The 7,999-nt window shown below is 43.1% G+C and overlaps 1 long non-coding RNA gene across 1 annotated transcript; it reads right to left on the bottom strand.

Moving 5' to 3' along the window:
- Positions 1-552: 552 nt before the first annotated feature.
- Positions 553-1,056, bottom strand: LOC117510633. Its single transcript, XR_004560772.1, has 2 exons — positions 773-1,056; positions 553-669 (listed from the first exon to the last, which is right to left on the bottom strand). It is a non-coding gene; the product is annotated as an uncharacterized LOC117510633 (long non-coding RNA).
- Positions 1,057-7,999: the final 6,943 nt, after the last annotated feature.

Genomic DNA, 7,999 nt, shown 5'->3' with positions numbered 1-7,999 from the left:
GACTTCTTCTGAAAGTTCTCTGTTCTCTGACGACTTACTGCGTCAACAGAGCCTGAAATGTGGAAGTTTTCAACTTGAAATGGCGAGACGCTGCCGCCTCGAAGCGCAGATCGCCGTCAGGCGCCGTGGACCGTCCTTAAAGCGACACTACCAGACCAAAATCTCTCATCAGCCGTTAAAATCTTTACCGAAAACCAGCTGAATTTATTGAATGGTGTCCACTCAGTTGTGCCTTACAGTTTTGAAAAAATTTTTATCAAACAAAGCAACAGTCTCTGAGCCATTCCTAAACAATGAAAAAAATCGACGAGCGGGTGGACGACTCCTCACTCAAAGACTGCCCACAGGCGAATGACGTAACCGACAGGCGTGAAAAAACTCTCGCATGCCCACGAGGGTTCAAGCATGTCTGATGTAATCACACGTGATTCAAATCCATATGGTTTTTGAAAAAAATAATAAGGTCGGATACTTTTCTAATAGACCTCGTATTTGCAATCCAGTTGGAAAAATTCAAAAAAACAATCCATACACCACAAACATTTTTTTTCCTTATTACAACAATCTACATCGGTAACATTGCTCACTCAAGACACACAAGGGAGAGAAAAATGTTGGCTCTGAGGAAGTTGGCACGATGCAGCGAAATGATGCATCTGTGCCATGTATCTGCAGAGAAATGAAAAACATGATTACTGTACATCTCTTCTGGGACCTGCAACTTTCTCATCTGTTGCCGGGCGTGTTTGCAATGGAATTAGTTCACACTTACGTGACTGTTGCGCAGTCTGCTTCCATCTGCACACTGGCACGTGTGACTTGTGTGTGAGAAGAGCGTGAGGAAGAAACAGAGAGACACACAGGAGTACACGTTTGTGTGAGTTGTTTAAATGATCTTAAATGAAGTGTTAACACCAATGTGAGGCAGAACACAGTGCAGATGAAGAAGTTTTATTGTGCAGCAGCGTTAATGTGAGTTTGCATCTGAGTGTGTGTGTGTGTGTGTGTGTGTGTGTGTGTGTGTGTGTGTGTGTGTGTGTGTGTGGTGGGAAGTGAAGCCATGAGTAGAAATAGAATACACAATAATACAGAAAAATAATGTACACACAAATATATGGCAAACACCAGAAACTTGATGTAATTGGAAAGGCATCAGGGTTTTGGAAAAGAAAAGAAAGACATATCACATTAATGTATGAATTGAGTGTGCAGTTGTGTTCCAAGCTCAACTGCATGCCATATTTTCAATAAAAACAGGAATTCTAAAATTTCTTCCTGCAAATCAAAGCTACCAATGACTATTAAGCTACATTTAGAGTTAGAGTTTGAAGTGCCACAACTGTGATGATGATGATGATGATGATTATTATTATATTTTCAGTTTTATTTAGAGGTGACACTAAAGCAAATTTAATATTTAAATGTCAAGTTTTTGTCACTTTCTTATGTGGTACTGCACACATCTGATGTCTGGCAATGCAGCACTGGCATAAACCAGGTTTGGGGTCAATCGCAAGCAGAGCTGGAACTGTAGGTGGAGTTGGATAATAATACTTAAATATGTAGTTAGTTTCTGAATACACAATACAATCAAAATGCTTTTGCTTAAAATGATGCACTTCCTATTAAAAATAGATTCAACCACAAATTGAATATTTTTTTCAATTCTGACAAACTAAATGAAATTATAAATTAAAAGTGTTTAGAAAGTTGATAGATGATGTTTTGACTTTGTTTTATTTTATAATTAATTTTTAGTGTATCAGACAAAAATTGTATGTGTGTGGTTATGTACATTTTTAGTATGAAGTGCACCATTTTTAGTAAGTACCTTACAAGTCAGCAAACTGGCAAGGGTATTGTTTTCACTGGCACGCGCATGTGTGTGTCTGTGGGAAAGGTAACTCAAAAATAGCTGGACGGATTACTTTCAGACTTGGTGGGAATATTACGCAAATAGATAACAAGAGGTGATTTGATTTTGGAGTAGTTTAGTCAAAGGTCAACGTCAAGGAAAACATGGTCTGAAAAGTACCTTTTTTGTAGATCTCAATCACCAAGCCTAGATGGATGATTGCAAGTACATATTGATTATCAATCAATCAATCAATCAATCAATTTTATTTATATAGCGCCAAATCACAACAAACAGTTGCCCCAAGGCGCTTTATATTGTAAGGCAAGGCCATACAATAATTACGTAAAAACCCCAACGGTCAAAACGACCCCCTGTGAGCAAGCACTTGGCGACAGTGGGAAGGAAAAACTCCCTTTTAACAGGAAGAAACCTCCAGCAGAACCAGGCTCAGGGAGGGGCAGTCTTCTGCTGGGACTGGTTGGGGCTGAGGGAGAGAACCAGGAAAAAGACATGCTGTGGAGGGGAGCAGAGATCAATCACTAATGATTAAATGCAGAGTGGTGCATACAGAGCAAAAAGAGAAAGAAACACTCAGTGCATCATGGGAACCCCCCAGCAGTCTAAGTCTATAGCAGCATAACTAAGGGATGGTTCAGGGTCACCTGATCCAGCCCTAACTATAAGCTTTAGCAAAAAGGAAAGTTTTAAGCCTAATCTTAAAAGTAGAGAGGGTGTCTGTCTCCCTGATCTGAATTGGGAGCTGGTTCCACAGGAGAGGAGCCTGAAATAAATGCATGAATTAGTTTTTCAGCATCACTCTTAGACAAGACCTTTCTAATTTTAGAGATATTGCGTAAATGCAAAAAAGCAGTCCTACATATTTGTTTAATATGCGCTTTGAATGACATATCCTGATCAAAAATGACTCCAAGATTTCTCACAGTATTACTAGAGGTCAGGGTAATGCCATCCAGAGTAAGTATCTGGTTAGACACCATGTTTCTAAGATTTGTGGGGCCAAGTACAATAACTTCAGTTTTATCTGAGTTTAAAAGCAGGAAATTAGAGGTCATCCATGTCTTTATGTCTGTAAGACAATCCTGCAGTTTAGCTAATTGGTGTGTGTCCTCTGGCTTCATGGATATAGATAAAGCTGGGTATCATCTGCGTAACAATGAAAATTTAAGCAATGCCGTCTAATAATACTGCCTAAGGGAAGCATGTATAAAATGAATAAAATTGGTCCTAGCACAGAACCTTGTGGAACTCCATAATTAACCTTAGTCTGTGAAGAAGATTCCCCATTTACATGAAGAAATTGTAATCTATTAGACAAATATGATTCAAACCACTGCATCGCAGTGCCTTTAATACCTATGGCATGCTCTAATCTCTGTAATAAAATTTTATGGTCAACAGTATCAAAAGCAGCACTGAGGTCTAACAGAACAAGCAAAGAGATGAGTCCACTGTCTGAGGCCATAAAAAGATCATTTGTAACCTTCACTAATGCTGTTTCTGTACTATGATGAATTCTAAAACCTGACTGAAACTCTTCAAATAGACCATTCCTCTGCAGATGATCAGTTAGCTGTTTTACAACTACCCTTTCAAGAATTGTTGAGAGAAAAGGAAGGTTGGAGATTGGCCTATAATTAGCTAAGATAGCTGGGTCAAGTGATGGCTTTTTAAGTAATGGTTTAATTACTGCCACCTTAAAAGCCTGTGGTACATAGCCAACTAATAAAGATAGATTGATCATATTTAAGATCGAAGCATTAAATAATGGTAGGGCTTCCTTGAGCAGCCTGGTAGGAATGGGGTCTAATAGACATGTTGATGGTTTGGATGAAGTAACTAATGAAAATAACTCAGACAGAACAATCTGAGAGAAAGAGTCTAACCAAATACCGGCATCACTGAAAGCAGCCAAAGATAACGATACGTCTTTGGGATGGTTATGAGTAATTTTTTCTCTAATAGTTAAAATTTTATTAGCAAAGAAAGTCATGAAGTCATTACTAGTTAAAGTTAAAGGAATACTCGGCTCAATAGAGCTCTGACTCTTTGTCAGCCTGGCTACAGTGCTAAAAAGAAACCTGGGGTTGTTCTTATTTTCTTCAATTAGTGATGAGTAGTAAGATGTCCTAGCTTTACGGAGGGCTTTTTTATAGAGCAACAGACTCTTTTTCCAGGCTAAGTGAAGATCTTCTAAATCAGTGAGACGCCATTTCCTCTCCAACTTACGGGTTATCTGCTTTAAGCTGCGAGTTTGTGAGTTATACCACGGAGTCAGGCACTTCTGATTTAAAGCTCTCTTTTTCAGAGGAGCTACAGCATCCAAAGTTGTCTTCAATGAGGATGTAAAACTACTGACGAGATACTCTATCTCACTTACAGAGTTTAGGTAGCTACTCTGCACTGTGTTGGTATATGGCATTAGAGAACATAAAGAAGGAATCATATCCTTAAACCTAGTTACAGCGCTTTCTGAAAGACTTCTAGTGTAATGAAACTTATTCCCCACTGCTGGGTAGTCCATCAGAGTAAATGTAAATGTTATTAAGAAATGATCAGACAGAAGGGAGTTTTCAGGGAATACTGTTAAGTCTTCAATTTCCATACCATAAGTCAGAACAAGATCTAAGATATGATTAAAGTGGTGGGTGGACTCATTTACATTTTGAGCGAAGCCAATTGAGTCTAATAATAGATTAAATGCAGTGTTGAGGCTGTCATTCTCAGCATCTGTGTGGATGTTAAAATCGCCCACTATAATTATCTTATCTGAGCTAAGCACTAAGTCAGACAAAAGGTCTGAAAATTCACAGAGAAACTCACAGTAACGACCAGGTGGACGATAGATAATAACAAATAAAACTGTTTTTTGCGACTTCCAATTTGGATGGACAAGACTAAGAGTCAAGCTTTCAAATGAATTAAAGCTCTGTCTGGGTTTTTGATTAATTAATAAGCTGGAATGGAAGATTGCTGCTAATCCTCCGCCCCGGCCCGTGCTACGAGCATTCTGGCAGTTAGTGTGACTCGGGGGTGTTGACTCATTTAAACTAACATATTCATCCTGCTGTAACCAGGTTTCTGTAAGGCAGAATAAATCAATATGTTGATCAATTATCATATCATTTACTAACAGGGACTTAGAAGAGAGAGACCTAATGTTTAATAGACCACATTTAACTGTTTTAGTCTGTGGTGCAGTTGAAGGTGCTATATTATTTTTTCTTTTTGAATTTTTATGCTTAAATAGATTTTTTCTGGTTATTGGTGCTCTGGGAGCAGGCACCGTCTCTACGGGGATGGGGTAATGAGGGGATGGCAGGGGGAGAGAAGCTGCAGAGAGGTGTGTAAGACTACAATGCTGCTTCCTGGTCCCAACCCTGGATAGTCACAGTTTGGAGGATTTAAGAAAATTGGCCAGATTTCTAGAAATGAGAGCTGCTCCATCCAAAGTGGGATGGATGCCGTCTCTCCTAACAAGACCAGGTTTTCCCCAGAAGCTTTGCCAATTATCTATGAAGCCCACCTCATTTTTTGGACACCACTCAGACAGCCAGCAATTCAAGGAGAACATGCGGCTAAACATGATTAGCAAAATATTTGCACTTGATTGGTATGAATGATTTAATAACAAAGTCACAGACAAGTCACATGATGAAGTCATACACAGTTGCAAATACATCTAATATGAAGTCCTTTCCTGCTGTTCCATTTCTCAGCTCATCTTTGACCTTGTGTGATGTTGTATGGACTGGCTTTACTTTGAGACTGTACAGTTGCATTTGGTGAAATACTGTCACACTTTAAAAACAAATTTTGATCTGAATTTTTTTTAATTATTATTTTGACGTCAAAACCAGAATCATTCAACCAAGCAGATACGAGTTTAAAAATGTTTGTGTGATATGGATGGTTTGTTGCCAGGTTGGGGACACACTATAACATTTACAAACCAAAACCCAATAAAACAAATAATAAAAAAGGTGACATTTTGTTGTTGTTGTGTGGGCCGCCAGAAGAGGAGGTACATCCTGGCCCACCACCAGAGGGCGCCCTGCCTGAAGTGCGGGCTTCAGGCACGAGAGGGCGCTGCCGCCATGGACACAGCCGGGGGTGACAGCTGTCGCTCATTACCTCTTGATAGCTGTCACCCATCTACTCAACATCATCTCACTCCATAAAGACCAGACGTCATCTCCACCTCGTTGCCGAGATATCATACTTCATTGGAGGTAATATCCTCAGCCATTTGTGTTTCTAATAAGCTGTATATTGTGAGTGTTTGCAGGAGTACTGGTCCCTCTTCTTGTGGAGGCTGAGTGAGTGCAGGACGGCACTCTTTTCCTCTGAGGGATCACTGTAAATACCTCAGCATTCTGAGTGAGAGGTGGAGGTGGCATACCCACCGTTGTTGTTACTGGGTGTACACACACCCACACTTGACTGTCTTTGTTCTTCGCCAGCAGTACCAGATCCGACAGTCGGGGACGGTGATCACCTGGGAATTCGGGACTTGGCGGCTCCAGTATTCACCAGGTTCTGGGGCGGCGGAAATCGTGTGGTTCCGGCTCTTCTTAGGACAGACGTCTTCTATCCTCGAGCCTGCCCACACGTCACCTTTGTGTATTGACTGTTATGATATTCTGAGATTGTCTGTATGTTCGTTGTGCACATTCACAACATTAAATTGTTATATTTTGGCTCATCTATTGACCGTTCATTTGCGCCCCCTGTTGTGGGTCCGTGTCACTACACTTTCCCAACAGGATATCTCGGCCAGCGTCATGGACTCCGAGGGGTGTCACCCGGCTGTTGAACGACCAATGGGAGAGCAGGGAGCGCAGGCGTCTGCAGGAGACGTGATTGGTGAGCTGCAGCACATTCTCACCGCCTTTACGGCTCGGTTGGATCAAATGACTGAGCAAAACATCCTCCTGAACCGCAGGGTGGAGGCTCTCTCCGCACAGATGGCGGCGAGCGCTCAGGGCGCTGCTGCAGCTCATCCTCCTGCCGACCCTGTGCAAGATATAAACGTTCCAGTGGTGGTTCAACAACCCCTCCCACCATCCCCTGAAGCATACATAAGCCCTCCTGAGCCGTACGGAGGTTGTGTGGAGACGTGCGCGGATTTTCTTATGCAGTGTTCGCTCGTCTTCGCACAACGTCCCGTCATGTACGCGTCAGATGCTAGTAAAATAGCTTATGTGATTGCTCTGCTTCGGGGTAAGGCACGCGCCTGGGCTACGGCGCTCTGGGAACAGAACTCACGGTTGTTATCAGCATACACTGGGTTTATGGGGGAGTTCAGAACAGTGTTTGATCACCCTAACAGAGGAGAGACCGCTTCAACCGTGCTGCTGTCAATGAGACAGGGACGCGAGAGCGCAGCCGCTTATGCAGTCAACTTCCACATCGCGGCTGCGAGGTCCGGCTGGAATAATGTTGCGCTCCGCGCCGCCTTCATAAACGGACTGTCGTTGGTTCTGAAGGAGCAGCTGGTAGCTAAGGAGGAACCGCGGGATTTAGATGGGCTTATCGATCTCGTTATACGGTTAGACAATCGGTTGGAGGAACGCCGTCGGGAGCGAGGCGAAGGACGTGACCGGATACGCGCCGCCCCTCTCCCTTCCGGGTTCTTAAAGGGGCCGCCCTCCCCACGCTCCACAGCCACAGCGCTTTGTGGGGCAACAGCTCCCCCTGCTGACGTTGTTAGGGAAACGCACAGGGCCAAAATGGGGAGGCTGATCCGTGGAGAGTGTTTTCTCTGCAGCTCAACTGAGCACACACAGAGAAACTGCCCCAAACGGCCAAAACGACAACACTCGCCCTTAGAGACTGGGCTAAGGGGGGGTCAAAACATTCAAGTGAGACACACACAAATTGCCACACGACTCCCAGTCACAATCCTGAGCGGGGATTTAACCCTTCAAGCCCGAGCACTGGTGGACACGGGGTCAGAAGGGAATCTGCTAGACAGCAGATGGGCAAGGGAGGTAGGGCTCCCTCTGGTGGCGCTTCCTTCGCCGTTGCAGGTGCGGGCACTAGATGGCACCCTCCTCCCTTTACTCACACACAAGACACAACCAGTAACTCTGGTGGTGTCTGGAAACCACCGGGAGGAGA

Source organism: Thalassophryne amazonica, chromosome 1, assembly GCF_902500255.1.
Source record: "Thalassophryne amazonica chromosome 1, fThaAma1.1, whole genome shotgun sequence".
Classification (NCBI taxonomy): Eukaryota; Metazoa; Chordata; class Actinopteri; order Batrachoidiformes; family Batrachoididae; genus Thalassophryne; species Thalassophryne amazonica.
The sequence above is the reverse complement of the archived record's forward strand: the minus strand, read 5'-3'. Positions and strand labels throughout refer to the sequence as shown.